The 18,321-nt window shown below is 38.8% G+C and overlaps 2 pseudogenes; both read right to left on the reverse strand.

The window, feature by feature from the left end:
- Nucleotides 1-893: 893 nt before the first annotated feature.
- Nucleotides 894-2,787, reverse strand: LOC121139781 (annotated as a pseudogene).
- A 2,976-nt stretch (nt 2,788-5,763) lies between these two features.
- On the reverse strand, nt 5,764-6,027 carry LOC101833342 (annotated as a pseudogene).
- Between the last annotated feature and the right edge of the window lie 12,294 nt (nt 6,028-18,321).

The following is an 18,321-nucleotide window of genomic DNA, read 5'->3' on the forward strand; positions in this document are numbered from 1 at the left end:
CTGTTTTAATAAAAACAGATCATTTGACCAAACCCAGAGAAGATGTAGGCCACAAGAAGGGAAACTGAAATGCCATAGTAATTATTACAGTCCTTTTAAGTCAGTATATCACAGACTTATTATTACCTACTTATAGGACAATTGAGAAAATTGGAAATAATGCATATCAAACACTGTATGAAGTGACTGAAATAGTAGATGCTAAGGAAACAATGACTGAACTACTTACTGTGCTAGTATGCAGTACGTACTCCATTAATAGAACTTTTCTCTTCTAAACATACTTTCTACCAATATTCATTTTTCATTATTACTACAAGAAAATGGTGACTCAATAATCAATCAGTCAATCAAACAAACAAAAACCTCAAACAAGACAAACAAAAACAAAATCCAAACAAGAACTAAACAAACCTTGCTTAAAACCACCACTATCACCCTCTCCAAGATTAAGGGAGTGTTACAGAAGGCGTGGTGGTGAAATAAACTGTTAATTAATAGTAAAACTGTGAAACACCCCCTTTTATTTTTCTTTTTAATTTTAAGTGTATGAGTGTCTTGCCAGCATGGTGCCTATGCACTATGTATGTGAAGTACCGTAGGAATTCAGAAGAGGGCGACTGATCCCTCTGTGTGGATGTCCTCTGGGGTAGCCAGTACTCCTTTTTTTTCTAAATTGGGTATATATTTGTTTACAATTTTAATGTAAGGCCATTTATCAAGAGGCAAACCACAAGATGAAATGAAGGCAACAGAAAAATCAGCTTCTCACAACCAAAACAATTATCACATCCTTAAAAAATAATTTAGAAAAGTGTTATACAAGATATATTTGCAGATTTGCATTCCATTAATCAAGATTGTGCCAATTCATAATCCTGAATAAAATTTTAAAAGTATGAAACTGAAAAGAAAAATCATTTTAAGTGTATATGTAATAAGTTTTATCCCACATGTTTATTCAATTGGGCCATTTAAGGTCATAGCAATTTTTGTTCTTTATGTTTCATTCAACTTTACTTCGGGCTGAATACACATGAAATGTGCTTTAGTGCATAAGAATCACAGTGGGTAGCAGCAGAGGACTGGGAGGGGGCTTTACGGAGAATCTGGTCATTCACATTGTGATTATTCTGCACATTAAAGGAAGAACTCACACTTCTAGATCCTCAAGAGATCCCTTTCCAAAGAATCCAAATAAACTCAAGACACCTTGCAGACACTTCCCCACCCTGGAACAAATTCATGACCCTTTCACACACTAAAAACTAAAATAGTTATGGCAGCAAAGACTTCAATGGCGATGTAAGTCTGTAAACTGTACTCCAGTCTTGTGTCTGAACCCCAAAGTGCAAGAAGCAGGGCTCCCAAATCTCTCAGTAGTGCTTCTCCTGCAAATAATCCTTCATTTTGTTTGGCAAAGGCAGTTTCTGAATTAAGTCTATTCTCGTGTACTGACGTATAACCAAGCGACACAGGTACTGCAGAGAGCGCACCTGCAAGAACCGAGACACGGGATTGGTCAGTCGGACCGGGTAAGTCGCAGATCCAGGCAGCCTAGACCTTGAATAACAAAATGCTCCATTTTCAGAGTCCCTGATTGAATGCTCGATTAAGTCAACTATAGATGTATGCCCTTCTACATCTGGCTGTTCGTAAAAGCTGAACCTACCATTCGAGTGCTCGATTCTAGTGTGAAGTGTTTTGCCATGGGAGCGAAAGCTCAGGCTTAAAAGGTAACGGTCATCAGAACTATCCCGAACAAGAAAAGAACCATCCAGCACGTTAGCCAGCTTCCCCTCTGCCTCCCAGCGTGTGATGGGGCCCCAGTACCACCCCTATTTTGCAAGCTTCTTCAGCTCCTCCCTAAGACTTGTCACAACCATGGGGCCACTACTCTGCACTGAGTCATAAACTCTCGCAACCCCAGGTGCAGAGTTGGGGTCAAAATTCAAATGACAGCGCACGCTTTCAGCCAAGTGCATGTCCGGGCCTGAGAGGCCGCTGAGGTTCCTTTGGATTGGGTTATTCTGCATTGGAGGTAGCAATGGTGACAGGGGAGGGGCATCATCATGACCTGCTCAAGGGCTCTGCAACATGACTCCTGTGGTGCCAATCAGCAAGTTGTTCACCGAAGAATTCACAAGAATCTCTGGGGCGTAGCCAGTTCTCTTAACCACTGAGCAATCTCTCTTGCTCCTGAAATGCTGTCTTAAGGGAATGACATGATGTTCATGGACTTAAAACAGCTGGGGCTGTCTGAACAGAGGCTGCACAAGAGTAAGCCTGTAAATGTTGAATCATGGGTTGGAAAGGGGTTCTGTCATGTTCAGGGGACATAATGGAAATAGAGGGTTACTGGGGGAGAAGAAGTCATTGCTTTCAGTGGTATAGCCAATGGTGAGTTGCATGTGCTCCAGTGGGTAACTCTATACTCATTCTTGATCAGGTGGCTCTGATTAAACTTAGTTAATAATACAAACCATCCTGAAATATGATAGGAATTGTTGACAGGATGGGAGGGCTATGCAGAAGTGGGAAGGGAAAGAAGGGGAACAAATGTAACCAGTATATATTATATTCATGTAATATATATACATATGTATATATATCTATATTCACTTTAATTAACTAAAAAAGAAAAACTAAAAGCAAGAAAGCAAAGCCATATCTCTTATTTAAATAATGAGTTTATAAAGCAAAGTATATCTAGAACAAAACATTGAAGGAATTAATCCCCAGATGGAAAGTAACAGAGCATGCTGAGAATGAACACACCTTCGTCATTCCTACTTGTGGGCTCTGATGAACCTGAGGTCATACAGGATGGTGGGTATTCAAGGGCAAATGTATCATGGCAATTAAAGTACTAAAAATGAGTACACAGATGATTGGCAAATAATTTCCTCAACTAGTTTGAATAAACCAGAGTTTTGAATTAACTCTGTTTTCATAAGAGTTCCTTTTATATCTCCAAGTTCTTCATTCTTCATATTAGTGTGGATTAACTTTATAAAATAATGTTTTATAAACAACAAGGGCCTGGAGCATGTGGCTAGAATATGCTATTTTAAAAAAATATACTGTGCCTCTTAAAAAAGAGGTCAGGATATCAACTTTTGCACTTAGAATCAGCACGAGAATGTAGAATTGTTCCTTGTTGATCTTTCCTCTTGTCAGCAAATAAAATAAAATAAACTGGAAGACTGAAATAGAAAAAAAATAATGTTTTATTATGGCATTTCCTATATTATATAAGGTGCTTAGATCACATTTTATCCTTCATCATTTATTCTTGTTCTCATCAACTTTCACTGATCCCTTTCTTGCTCTGGGTTAGTCCTCTTCATTCATGTCTTTCCTTTTTCTTTTTGAAACCAAGTATCAAAATAACTATATTTGTTCCGCTAGATAATTAAACATAATAAATAAAACCACAGCTAACAAAAACATCTTTCTTTAGTCTTTAAAAAATGAAGTTCCTCTTTCTCCAAAACAAGCATGAGCTTAGAAAAGTGGGTATATCTTCAAAGTATTTCCCTTTAACAGAAACTTCATTTTATAGAATCTAAAAATTAAAGCTTTTTAAAAAGACCTTGTACAAAAATAGGCAGGTAGACCAATGGAACTGAATTGAAAGCTCTAATTTTAACCCACACATCTATGAACACTTGATTTTTGACAAAGAAGCTAAAACTGTACAATGGAAAAAAGAAAGCATCTTCAACAAATGGTGCTGGCATAACTGGGTACTGGTATGCAGAAGACTGCAGATAGATCCATGTTTATCGCCTTGTACAAAACTTAAGTCCAAATGGATCAAAGATCTCAACATAAATCCAGCCACACTGAAACTTTTAGAAGAGAAAGTGGGAGATACTCTTCAACGAGTTGGTACAGGAGACCACTTCCTGAACATAACACCAGTGGCACAGGCACTGAGATTGACAATTAACAAATGGGACCTTCTGAAACTAAAAAGCTTCTGTAAGGCAAAGGACACAGTCAAAAAGACAAAAAGGCAGGCCACAGAATGGGAAAAGATATTCACTAACCCTACATCTGACAGAAGGCTAATCTCCAAAATTTACAAAGAACTCAAGAAACAAGTCTCCAAAACACCAAAGGAACCAATTAAAAGGTGGGGTACAGAGCTAAATAGAGAATTCTCAGTAGAGGAGGCTAAAATGGCCAAGAGACACTTAAGAAAGTGCTCAACATCCTTAGCCATCAGGGAAATGCAAATCAAAACAACTCTGAGGTACCATGTTACTCCTGTCAGAATGGCTAAAATCAAAAACACCGAAGACAATTTATGCTGGAGAGGATGTGGAGAGAGAGGAACACTCCTCCACTGCTGGTGGGAGTGCCGACTCATACAGCCTCTTTGGAAATCAGTATGGAGATTCCTCAGGAAAATGGGAATTAATCTACCACTAGACCCAGCAATTCCACTCTTAGGCATATATCCAAATGAGGCAAGTTCATACAACAAGGGCATCTGCTCAACTTTGTTCATAGCAGCATTATTTGTAATAGCCAGAACCTGGAAGCAACCTAGATGCCCCTCAACTGAAGAGTGGATAGAGAAAATGTGGTACATTTACACAATGGAGTATTACTCAGTAGAAAAAAAAACAATGGAATCTTGAAATTCGCAGGGAAATGGATAGCACTGGAAGAAACCATCCTGAGTGAGGTAACCCAGTCGCAAAAAGACAAACATGGTATGTACTCACTCATATATGGATTTTAGACATGGATCAGGATAGTGCCAGATTGCACTTCCACTGATAGAGAATCTGGGAAACAGGAAAGAACCTAAAAGATATGCATATATGCATAGTACCCAAGAGAAGAGGATGGAGACAAGATCCCCTGAATGGATGGGGAACATGGCGAGGGGTGGGGGGGTGGGACCTGGAAAGAAGAGAGGGGGTGAAGAGGAAGAGAGTTGGTCATGGGGGAACATGAAGTTGAGGGGGTGGGGGTAGAATAGGGGGAAGAGGGAATCACAGGATCGAATACAGATCAGGCACCAGAGCGACCTCGAGTGATCTAAAGGGATAACACCAATTGGCAAGCTAAGCAATAGTGGAGAGACCACCTCGAAAGCCCATTCCTGATAATGAACTTGATGTCTATAACCATCCGGGAGCCTTCATCCAGTGACTGATGGAAGCAGAGGCAAACACACAATTAATCACTGAACTGAACCCAAGGAACCCAGTGACAGAGAGAGAGGAGTGATGAGCAAATTGGCAAAGAATGGGCTGGCAAAACCAGCAGAGACAGCTGATCTGAACAGGGGAGAGCTCTTGGACCTCAGACTGACAGTGGGGAGGCCAGCATGGGACTGATCTGGACCCCCCCAAATGTGGGTGTCAGCGAGAAGGCCTGGGCAACCTATGGGGCCCTGAGCTGGGGATCAGTGTCTATCCCTGGTATACAAACAGTCTTTGTGTGCCTATAGCACAAAGAGGGATGCTCTCTCAGCCTGGACTCTTGGGGGAGTGCCTGGACCCTACCCAGAGTAAAATGACAGACTCTGATATCCCCTATGTGGAAGGAATTGGCAATAGGGTGGGAGGGTGGGGGGGGGGAAGGGGAGTGCGGGAGGATGGGAGGGAGAGGGAACTGGGATTGACATGTAAAACAAGCTATTTAAAATTAAAATAAAAAATGATAAAAAAGACCTTGTCTCGTAAAAACCAAAAAAAAAAAAAATAAAGCTAGAATTTAGCATAAGTCAAGGAAATCCATTCATACTTCAGGCCCTTCTCCTCCAGGAACCAAAGTTGTTACATTTAGTAAAATCTGATCTAATTTTGTAATCCTACTTTCTGGTATGATTTTAAACTCTGTGACATCTTCCTACACCATATTGACAAATACATAAAACCTTAGAAGTGTATCAACAATTTCTTTATCACTCTTCATCACAATACGAATTCTTGATCTTATACACTTGTCCACAAGCTTTAGTGGAAGGATCTTGGACAGGTTCATGGTTATGTTAGCTGCCATGGCAATGGTGGAAGTGGCATAAGACCACTGGTGCCCCTTTTACTTTTTATATTCTGCACTCAATAGAAAACATGTAATATATCCTTAGGCATCAGGGAAATACAAACCAAAACAACTCTGAGATACCATCTTGTACTTGTCAGAATGGCTAAAATAAAAAAAAACGCCAACTACAATCTATGTTGGAGAGGATGTGGAGAAAAGGGAACATTCCTTCACTGTTAGTGGGAGTGCCAACTCATAATCCACTTGTGAAGTCAGTATGGCGGTTCCTCAGAAAAATGGGAATCAGTCTACCTCAATATTCAGCAATTCCACTCTTAGGCATATACCCCAAGAGTGCACATTCATACAACAAGGACATCTGTTCCACTATGTTCATAGCAGCATTATTTGCAATAGCCAGAACCTGGAAGCAGCCTAGATGCCCCTCAACTGAAGAATGGATGAATAAAATGTGGTACATTTACACAACGGGGTACTACTCAGCAGGAAAAAAAACAATGGAATCTTGAAATTCACAGGCAAATGGATGGAAATAGAAGAAACCATTCTGAGTGAGGTAACCAAGTCACAAAAAGGCAAACATGGTATGTAATCACCCATATATGGATATTAGACATAGAGTAAAAGATTGCCAGCCTACAATCCATACCTCCAGAGAATCTAGGAAACAAGGAGGACCCTAAGAGAGACATACATGGTCCCCTGCAGAAGTGGAAAGGGCCAAGATCTCCTGAGCAAATTGGGAACATGGAGGGAGGGAAGACGGAGTTAGAGGAAAGAGAAGGGGAGAAGAGGATCGGGGAGGAAGACATGATGGGCTAGGAAGATTGATTTGGGGGAAGAATAGGGAAGAGCAAGAAAAGAGATACCTTAATAGAGGGAGTCATTATAGGTTTAAAGAGAAATATGGAACTAGGGAAATGTCCAGAGATATACTATGATGACCCCAACTAAGATTCTAAGCAATAGTGAAGAGGCTATCGTTAATGTCCTTCCCTAATAATGAGATTGATGACTACCTTATATGCCATCCTAGAGCCTTCATCCAGTAGCTGATGGAAGCAGAAGCAGAGAACCACATCTAAGCACTGAGACAAATTCCTGGAATCCAGTTATAGAGAGGGAGGAGTGATGAGCAAAGGGGTCAAGACCAGGCTGGAGAAACCCACAGAAACAGCTGAGCTGAACAAGGGGGGAGCTCATGGACCCCAGACTGATGACTGGGAAAACAGCATGGGACAGAACCAGGCTCCCTGAATGTGGGTGTCAGTTAGGAGACCTGGGCAGCCTATGAGGCCTCTGGTAGTGGAACAACATTTATCCCTAGTGTACAAGTGGACACTGGGAGTCCATTCCCTATGGAGGGATACTCTCTCAGCCTAGACACATGTGGGAGGGCCTAGGCCCTGCCCCTAATGATGTGACAGACTTTGAAGATTCCCCCATGAAAGGCTTTACCCTTTTTATGGAACAGAAAAGGAAAGGGATAGGGCTTGGTGGGGGGCATGGGAGGGTGGGAGGGAGAGGGAACTGGGATTGATATATAGAATAAGATTAATTTAAAGAAAAAAGAAAACATGTAATGTTTGGCTTTTTGAGTACAACTTGTTTAGTTTAACCTGGTGATCTCGCATTACACCAACATCCCTACAAATAATGTAACTTCTCTTTCTTCTCCATGGCTGAATATTTCAGTGCATATGTATTTAATAGTTTCTTTATTAATCCATTGATGGACACATAGGCTGATTCTAAGACTTAACTAATGTGAAACCATTCAGATTTTGAATAGGAAGAATCCTTAGAGGCTTTTGAATTTCAGATGCTCGAATAGTCTTAGTAATAGTTGGCACTTTTTAAAAATTATCTCAGGACTACTTAATACTCTTAAAAGTTACTGGAAACCTCCCAGATGATTTTGTTTCTGTAATTTAAATCTGTTCATAGTTTCCAAATGAAAATCAAAACTAGAGAATATGTAGGATTACATTTTTGTGATTTTTCAGGGCACTAGCTTATCATGTATCATGTGTCTTTTGGAAAATCCATTGTATGTTCATGGAGAAGTAAAGAATGGTAAATAATGCTGTACTGTCCTGAACAAGTTGTAGAGAATTCCAAGGGTCTATGACCCACACTTTGGAAATTGTTGTTGTGCAGTTCTTAGAAAGGAGTTGCCCTGATGAAGCATTTGCAGACCATATGATCTAGTGAAAGGCTCAAACATAGACATCTAAGATGAATTTTCTAATCTACACTATGGGTTGATAATCAAATCTACCTCATATAGTTGTGAAGATTAAACAAAATTAGGTAGTATATCTCACCTATGGTGACAGACGTGCACAAAACTTGGCATATATCAGGATTTCAATAACTATTGTCTCATTTTTGAAAAAAGACCTAATAACACCCTGCCTCATGAGGCAGCTTATTTAGGCTCTGGGTTTTTCAAAGTTTTCTCTTCTTGGTTTTCTCTAACTGTTTTCCTTACCATTAATGCATGTTCTTCTGCATAGAATAAACCTTCAAGCTTTGAATTTTAGACAAAATCTATTATGGATCTTCTCTTCATGATCTTCTTTTTATTGCCAATACCAACTATTGATAATTTTTGCTGGGTATAGCTGGTGTTTGTTAAGTATTTACTGAGTACCTACATACTATGTATCATCAATGTAAAGCAGTATTTCTGAGTTTGTATTATAGACGTAGGAGGCAGAAAGAAAAAAACAATTACTAAGAGAGAATATGAAAATATGTGATAGGTCTACAATGGTAATTGAAGCAATATAAGAAAACAGAGAATGATGAAGCAATTTTAAGCAAACAGGGATTCTTTCAAAGGAGGATAATCATGTAAATGTCTCTCAGTGGAAGTGAGACCTCAATAAGTAAGGTGCCAGTCAGACTAAGGGAAAAGTAAGTACAGGTTTTGAATTCTTTCCAATTGTGATCAGAATCCATTGGAAGACAAAGTGCTGTGAATTATGTTTTGAAAATACCACTGACTGTTTTGTGGAGAATAGAGGACAAGAATAGAAGTGGGGAGAACAGTTAAGCAACTCTTGAAATAATTCAGGCACGAAGTGATGGTGCTTTGGAGGTGGTGAGAAGTTAGACTGAGAGGAAAAGCAGAGTTGACAGAATTTACAGATGGATTAAAGCGTCGTGTCAAGCAAGACTAATGAGGAATTCAGGATAGTACCCTGAAGTCCTGGTCTTAATAGTTGGATGGGAGGTTGTGTAGTTTATCGAAATGGCTAAGGTTGGGCAAAGATCAGAGTAGAAGAGAAAATCAAGAGTTCTGTTTGGGGTATATGTAAATTAAAGTGCTTATTAGACTGATACAGACAGATGAAATAAAGGAAGGAGTTCAAGAGAGGATCATAAATTGCTGTTTGGAGGTTCTCAGTAGACATTCAAAACTGAGTCCTGGAGCACTTTACTGTGAGCTCTAAAAATACAACAAAACCAGTAGGGGACACTGAGAAAAGATGATTGGAAGAATAAATTCAGGACACTATGCAACAAGAAGCCAAGGTATGTTTCAAAATCAAGGAAATTCAAATATTGCTGAGAAGATTAGTAAAATGGAAAGTAAGAGTTAGCCTTTGGATTTGGCTTGAATGAGACCACTGGCAATCTTGTTAAGAGTGCTGTCAATAATGTGGAGCTAAAAGCTTGTTTTGGTGGTAGGGATATAGATTAGTTGTTATAGTGCTTTGCCTGCATACTCTGAGGCCCACCATGAGAGAGAGAGAGAGAGAGAGAGAGAGAGAGAGAGAGAGAGAGAGAGAGAGAGAGAGAGAGAGAGAGAGAGAGAGAGAGAGAGAGAACCAGAACTTGTTGTTTTGGTTAGGTTGAAGCAATTGAGAGGCCATTGTAGAGGGTGTTTGGGGAGTTTTGTTTTGAAAAGGAGAAATGTTGTGAAGAAACTGGTGGCACTGCCCACATTGGGCTGGGCCCTCTCGTACAAATCACAAATTAAGAAAATGCCTCAAACGTTTGCCTACAGGCCAGTTTTTAGAGACATTTCCATCTCTAAATGGTTCCATCTTCTCAGATAACTCTAGCTTGTATTAAGTTGTGAAAAAACTAGTCAGCTCAGCCATCTTGAGATTTGTGCTAAAATATTTACAGTAGGACCATTATGCAATTTATATTGAATAATTGTAATGAAGGAGGAAGGTATAGAGGCATTTCTTCTACATACAGATTTATGCAGTGCAGTAGAAAAATTGTGACTTGGATTTTGAGTCGAGGTGGAAAGCAGCCATATGAAAGGTTGGCAATTGGTATAATCTGATGTTGCAAGCTTTATATGGGCTATATTTATTATGGAAGAGGGAGGAGAATGGTCTAAAGTCAACAAAGAAGAGGGGGTGATATGAAGTTTGTGTGGGAAAGAAACAGGCTATGAGGAAGCTGCAGAGAAGCTACTTCAGGGAAAACATGTAGGATTCCTTTAGAACAAGAAATTGCACAAGAACTGTGGTGTCCAATGGAAGGAAGAGCAAATGCAGAAGGTCCAGGGATCAACACAGGACAATGCAGCAAAATAAAGGAAAGAGAGCATCCAAACAAAATACTGACGTTACAGAGGAGTATGATGATGGACTCTTGAATTTCAAAGGGCACAGCAGAAGAGAATGAGGGGTTCACGGATAGCCTGTTGAATCAGATTATAGAACATATGGAGACTTAAGGAATTCAAGGTACTGATACAGGCTGGAAAACTGGGAATTTGGGGCAACTATGTTAAATGGGGAAGCAAATTATCTCGGAAACTCATTTCGTTGGCTCTTAAGATGGTGTAGAATGATCAGAGTTAGTTAGAAACCCTTTCTGGGTTGATTTCTTATCCTTTTTTTTATTTGCAACACTGATGAGAGGTTAACTCCTTAGGGTTTCCATTGTTGTGATAAAACACTATAACCATAAGTAACTTTGGGAGGAAAGGTTTTAGTTCACCTTATAGCTCATAAATCCTCGGTGATGGATTTCGGTGATGGATTTATAAGCTATAAGGTGAAATATAGCTGGGACTCAGAGCAGGAACCTGGAAGCAGTAATTGAGACATAGACCATGGAGGAGTGATGTTTACTGGCTTGCTCATCATGGCTTGCTTGGCTTGCTTTCTTGTAGTTCACAGGACCACTAGCCTAGTGCGGCATTACCCATAGTGGAACGACACACCCACATCAGTTAACAACCAAGAAAACACAACACAGGCTTGTTCAGAGGGCAGTCTGGTGCATGGCATTTTCTCAATTGAGTTTCCCTCTTTTGAAATGATTCTAGCTGCTGTCAAGTTGACACAAAACTAGTCAGCATAGTAAGCTGTAGGAGATGGATTTACATGAGGAAGTCATTCATGATATCCCCTGGCCTCTTTTTATGCTTTTGGTGGGTCTTTTGAAATATGAGGTAAGGAACTTCTTAGGTCATTTCAATAATGACACTACTTTGCGAAAAACATAATTTAGGTTCTCCAGATCCCTGCGAATCTCCAATGAAGCCAATTCTAACAAATGAATAATGTAGGTGAAAGATGTGTTTGCTGTCTAAACACAGTTTTTGGACAAGTCTCATAGGCACATCAATCACCTGACTAGGTCATTCCATGAGGATCCCCCTTTTATTTGTGATCCATTTATTATGGAAATATTCAAGGCCATTCAGAAAATAGGTTTCAAATAATGATCTTTCATATACTTTATTACTTAGATTGAATAATTATTAACATTGTGCATACTTTATTCATTCATTTTCTCTTTCTGAAATATCTTCAAGGAAATTACAGGCATTATGGAAACCTTATCCCAAATAGCTCAGTAAGCTAGGTCTTCTACATAGAAATTCAGAGAATGGCATTGTCTTTCAAAGTGTGATGCCAAGAGCTAAACAAGAATATTCCAGAGGCATATTGACTGCCCAAGTGTACAGAATGAATGTCTAGAGCTTATTTTGGTTAATATAGATTACAGTTTCTAAAATTATTCATTTTAGAGACTCAGCACATTATTGACTCAAGTGCATTTGTGGTCAGCAAAAGTCCCCAAGTTCTTTGCACATGAACTGCCACTGTCAAGTCAGGCTTCCCTCATCTTGTATTTGTGTAATTGAATTTTTGTTGGTTTTAGCCTATTGAAAATATTTTGAATTGGTATTCTGCCCTCCAGTGAATTAGTTAATCCCTTTTTGCTTTGGTTCATCACCAAAGTTGATAAGTAACCCTTTTATATATTCATGCAAGTATACAGCAGCTACTTCCTAAAATTGAAGCTTATGCTGCTTCAAAATTATAGAGACTGCAATAAGATCAGATCAAGCATTAAGAGTGGACATTTTTGCAGGAGAAATGATTTGAGTGTTTCTGATAAATGGCTGAAATCCATCCCTCTTGATGGTATCTGAGTACAGTTTCCTGACACCTTCTAAATCATTCCACAGTGACTTTTGAATATAATCAGTCACCAAATGGTTTCTTCCTACAGCTTTGGAAACACCCACATTTTCCAGATAGTTAAATCTAGGGGTGGGGTTGGCTTCCTGAGAACCCTGTGGGTTCACTTGGTTGATAGATCTCACAATTGCAGAGGAAAAATTGAAACCCAAGAATGATGGTGTGGCAAGGAAGCTAAATGGATGCCCTTGGCTCTGCTTATATTTAGAAAATGCGCCACACTAGGAACATGTCAACTGTTAGACAAGTGATATTTTTGTAAATTACCAAACTGAGAACATAATATGATTCAGCAGAAGGCATAATCTTGGCAATATGCAAAGTTCAAAATAGCAAATCAGTATTACAGAACCCTATATTCAATATAATTCTCAAGTTTCGGGTATTTCAGAATGAGAGATCTCTGACATTAGCCTTAAAAGAGGCACCATAGCATAGGAATTGAGATCATAGGGATTAGAATTTGAACTAGATTGGTTAATATAGATTAGGTTAATATAGATCTAAGGCCGATATAGGATTTATTGGTTGTGTGACTTAGACTATTTGTTTAACCTGAGTAGAAATTAATTTCTCCAAGTATTAATGATGAAGCTAGCACTAGCACCATCACATACGCTGTTGCAATGAATAACAGGGTTAATTTAAGCAATGTTTCAAGAAGGTAGTCACCTTATTTGTTTACTCATAAAAAGGAGATTAAACGAGTACAGAAGGTATGTGTTTTAGTCCACATCTAAATCTAATTCAGGGCCTCATCCTGCATGAAGTGTCATGTCTTCTTAGACTTCTCCAATATGTGACAATTCTGCCGGGCATTGGTGGTGCACACCTTTAATCCCAGCACTTGGGAGGCAGAGGTAGGCAGTTCTCTGTGAGTTCCAGACCAACCTGGTCTACAGAGTGAGTTACAGGACAGCCTCCAAAACAATACAGAGAAGCCCTGTCTTGGAAAAAAAAACAACATGTGACAATTCTTCAGTCTTTCACTGAATTTGTTACATTGATACTTTTTTCTAATTACTATAAAATTCTCTACAATGTATCTCCACTGGGAATTTTTAATAATTTATCGTGCATAGGTTAAAGTTAGGAATTATTTGGAAAGTATAATACAGTGATGATATACCCTGGTGTATTGATCAAGGAATTCATGATATTGCTTATTGCTATAGGTAATGTCAACTTTGATAACTTTGTCAGTGTGCTGTTGCTACTGTAAATCTATTTCCATCCTGTAATTATTAAATATATTGGCTATATAATTAGGTGATTTTTATGTCTCTTTTCACTCCCAGCTTTTGCCATTGGAACTTCTTAGGCTATCTCCTGTACTCTTTCAACATGTGCTCCAATGTTTTCTTTCTTTTTTTTCAAGACGTATTTATTTTTATTTCACATATATTAGTGTTTTGCTTGCCATATATGTCTGTGTACTATGTGCATGCTTTACTGGTGGAGGCCAGAAGAGAACACTGGAAGCCTGCAAACAAGAGTTACAGTTTTGCGATGCTGTGTGAGTGCTGGGAACCAAATACTAGTTCCTTAGAAGAGCAGCCAGTGCTCTTAACCTCTGAACCATCCATCTATCAATAGTGTCTTTTTAAAAAGATGTTTTCTTTAGCATGTCCTATATCATTGTCTATTTTATTTGTTATATCCCCTAGAACCAATCAGTCCTTCATTTACTGGTTAATTATATGTGAAAACCATGAACCATCTATCTATTGGATGTGCTTATCATTATATTAGAACCTTTGCTCAACTTGGTGGATATTTCTATAAAATATACATGTGGACTAAGAAATATTCAGAACTCTAAATCTATCAAGTTTACATGAAGTATAAAATCTCATAAGTCTATATTATAGTTCTAGGACTGTTTTGTGACACTATTCCCAGGGAGATGTAGACAGAGTCTACTCACCCCAGACAGGGAGCTGATAACCAACCAAATTAAGGATGCCACTAAAATTCAGCTTGGTGAACCAAATGTGTGTTATTGGGGTTACTTATAGGAGTGTAGATGGGGGTTACTTACAGGAGCCCAAATGACTCAAAGACAGTTACGTCACCAAAAACCCACCTCAGCATGGATGATTGCTCATAAGAACTGGATTCCTGGTGCTCACTGCATAACTTTCAGGAAGCTGAACAGGTTGGAGGATGTCACTTCTAGGTAGTTCAGTTGGTCTGAGCCTCTTGAAAGCAGCACTGATGGTCTTTTCCTTCCCCATGCAACTAGATGGATCTCTGCCTCTTCTAGGCAGTGCTGTGGGTCTGAGAGTATCTTTCAGCACTCCTCACTGCTTATACATGCCTAGGAAGGGCAGGCTCTGGTTCATTTGATCATTTTAAGAGACTTCCTGCTAGGTGTTGCCCCAAATGATGTGACAGACCTTGATAATTTCCCCATGGAAGGACTCGCCCTCCCTGGGGAGTGGATGGAGGGTAGGATTGGGGGGTCAGTGGGGGGCATGGGAGGATGGGAGGGAGAGGGAACTGGGATTGATATGTAAAATAGGATTGTTTCTAATGTAAAATTAAAAAAAGAATATGGAAAAAGAGAGTTTATAAAGCCTTTGATTTGTTTGCACCATGAAAATAAGGGTCTTCCCTGTAGGGAGGTATGTTTTACTTCTCTTTAAAATAGTCTGTGTTAACAAGCATTGCTCCAAGATGGAAGGAAACTGCTACAAAAAAGACTCTAAACCAGAACCGCAATGTTTCTTTTAGTCTTTTTTGTTTCCTAATTATAGTTTTCTTCTTGGATACTGAAAATTCTGGCTCTTGTTACCCATAAATAGATTTACTCAAATTTCAATCTTAGTATACAAATCAAGTAGTTTTGTAATCCTTAATTTGCACTTGCATTATAAGTATGTTGACAAATGGTCATCTGCTGTTTGTGTTTATTGAGAGACAATTCTACAAACAAAACATGGGTCCTCTTGTCTCAGAGCCAAGTATGTCTATTTCAAATGTCCTCCTAGATTAGTGGCTCTGTAACAGGAAGAATGGAGAAGAGCAAACACCTGATAATATTAAAAATATTGTTTCATATCTATATAATTTGGTATAGTTAATGACTCCCAACTTTGAATAACCATCACTATTTACTCAAAGCTTCCAATTTTGGGCAAGTTGAATACATTTATTTTCTCCCAGAATTTCTTGTAATCTTAGTAGTGATCTAAAAAGTTGTATTCTAGCTGCTCATTATGTAGATTAGGATGAGCTCTGGATCGCACTTGCTTCTCCTTAAATAAGTATGCATGAGGATAGCATAGGTAACCTTGAAGCCAGGCACTGACCTTGTTTACTAGCCCCTAAAATAAATTGCTTTATAAAGATCATCCTTGAAGGAGTCATCATTTGTATACTTAGGATTAACAGTGACATTTCTGATGTAAATTGAAAGTGTTTATATAATCTGTATTTCAATATATCAAATCTATCAGCTTGTACAGACTTGCTGCCACCAGCATCTCTCTTGCCAGCCAAGACTCATTCATTTTTTCTAGAATGTTGCTGTTAAAATACACAGTTTTAACCTGTGAGGGAAACCTTTTAGCACATTAGCTAGCTGTCACCTCACAGAGATCATAGCTGTGATCTTTGAGATCCCTCTCTCCTGGCACCTCCTGCCACTCTGCAGACATTCTTTTCTGTTTCAGTGACCTGTGAGGTCTTAGAATGAGCATAGTTTAACCATATTGCCAAAGCCTGGGACATATTAGGTCATCTATGGATACTTCGTGAATGGATAAATACATTTGTGACAGGACATGACGCTTGAGGACACAGGGTGGGGATGTAAAGTAGAAAACGATTACTCACAGGTGGCAATGGGAGGAAAGCGCAAGCCTGGGTAGAAAAATACAACAGGATTATGCATTTCTGGAGGAGAGCAAAACTACAGATTTTTGTGGGAATAATGCGCAACTAAAGATAGGCTTTAGCTGAGTACTGGTCTCAAAGTTTAAAGCTTCTGGGAAGCTGTGATCAGGCCCTGGAAACAGAACAAGTTAAAATCTCTGGCTGGCTACTTCCTGTTGGAATGTGAATTTTACTATAAGTGAGGTAGAGAACAACTTATGGGGGGTTGTTTAAGTAAAAGAATGACTTGATGTAACTTTCAGTTCCGTAGGATCACTCTGGTTTTGGTACTGGGAGAAGAATGAGCTGGAGGGCAAGGATGACACCAGAGACATTAGTAAAGAGGCTATTTCAGTAGCAATATATGCCAAAGACGAGGATTACTTAGGCTAGATCCAGTAGAGGAGTTGGAATTGTCTGATTTAGCATTTGTGCTAAAGGCAGAGCTGTCAGGATTTCATGATGGGTTGACACTAGATCTCTTTCATTTATGTTTAGCGAAACTAAACTAAATTATATTAAACTAACTAAACAGTTTGCAATGCCTATAAATTATAAAATAGATGTTGATGTTAAAGATTTAAGAACTTACTTCCATGTAGGACTGAGATTTCTAGATGTGGGGCTAGAGATGGGCTCAGTTTGTCTCCACGAAGCACTCAAGGCTGTGTTTTCCATCTGTTTCCACAGTACTGTCAGCAGAGCAGTATTCACATTCCCTCTTTTCTGACCATTGAATCTGTAGCAAACAGCATGGATAATTTTATCTCACTCAGAGCATTTCTAAGCACAGAGATGATTTTCCTTATGTAGGGAATAGAGGTCGTTTGGATGTAATTCTGGCAGGGAAAATGTTCACCCAATGAGGTAAATATGCTATGAAATCTATTTACTCAGATAAGGGCTCAAGAACCATACCCTTTTCACCTATGCACACACTCTGCCTTATTTATTTTAAATGCAGTTCTTTGGCCCTGATAGGAAAAGACTGTCTTGTTTAGTCTAACAATTGATATTATCTTCCTTGGGTAAGATTTTCATTGTTAAACCTCTGATGAATTTTGTGGGATTGATTTTGTAGGATTTGTAGGATTGGGTAACAACTGCTCTGAGAATAGACTCATCAGTACGAAAGCCTCTGAACAAAGTATTAGTATATTACTTAAGTGACAATTAAACTTCTCACTTCATTAATGCCTCTGAGCCCAGTCTCCTGCCCACACTGACAAAACTATGGATACAAACAGCAGCAAGAAGACTTGAATTCCTCAGATGTGTTGTCTCCTGATTGAATACAATGGCGATTGAGAACATAATCTAACAGTGCCCTAGGTCCCTGGCAGCATCTGAGAGTAGTTTCTGGAGTCCTGTGTATCTGGAGAGATTTCCAGAAACAGCAAAGTGATGCAGGTAACTGGGGGAAGTTTGATTAGAATTTTTTTGCAGAGATGACATTTAATCATTTATATGAGGCAAGAGACAGCAAGAGCCCTTGTGAATTCTGTCCATGTGACTACCTGCAGGGTAGTAGCCAAAGGCTAAAATTTGTAAGTAAGAGGATGTCTATCACTAAAATAGTTATATCCCAGGATGCCCCAAAGTCAGGGGCAATTCCATTTTAATGATCCCTTAAGACAGGAGAAAATTTTTCAAAGGAAAATTGTTGAAGATCTAAGTGATATGTCTGGATTATTATGACCTTTATTGTGAAAAATAAGAAAATACAAAGTTTCCCTTTATATCATTATTCAGATAGATTAACATTCTTAGTATATCAGAGAGCATATTATTAATTCCTGAAAAATCTATTTTTACAGAGTGACTCTTATGAGTATATGTATATTCATCATATATATGTCACCTAGAATAATATATTATCCATATAAAAAGTCAATTTTATGGTTTTGTAATTTCATAATATATGCATAGAAAATAATTC

Source organism: Mesocricetus auratus, unplaced genomic scaffold (assembly GCF_017639785.1).
Source record: "Mesocricetus auratus isolate SY011 unplaced genomic scaffold, BCM_Maur_2.0 Super-Scaffold_100003, whole genome shotgun sequence".
In the NCBI taxonomy this organism is placed as follows: Eukaryota; Metazoa; Chordata; class Mammalia; order Rodentia; family Cricetidae; genus Mesocricetus; species Mesocricetus auratus.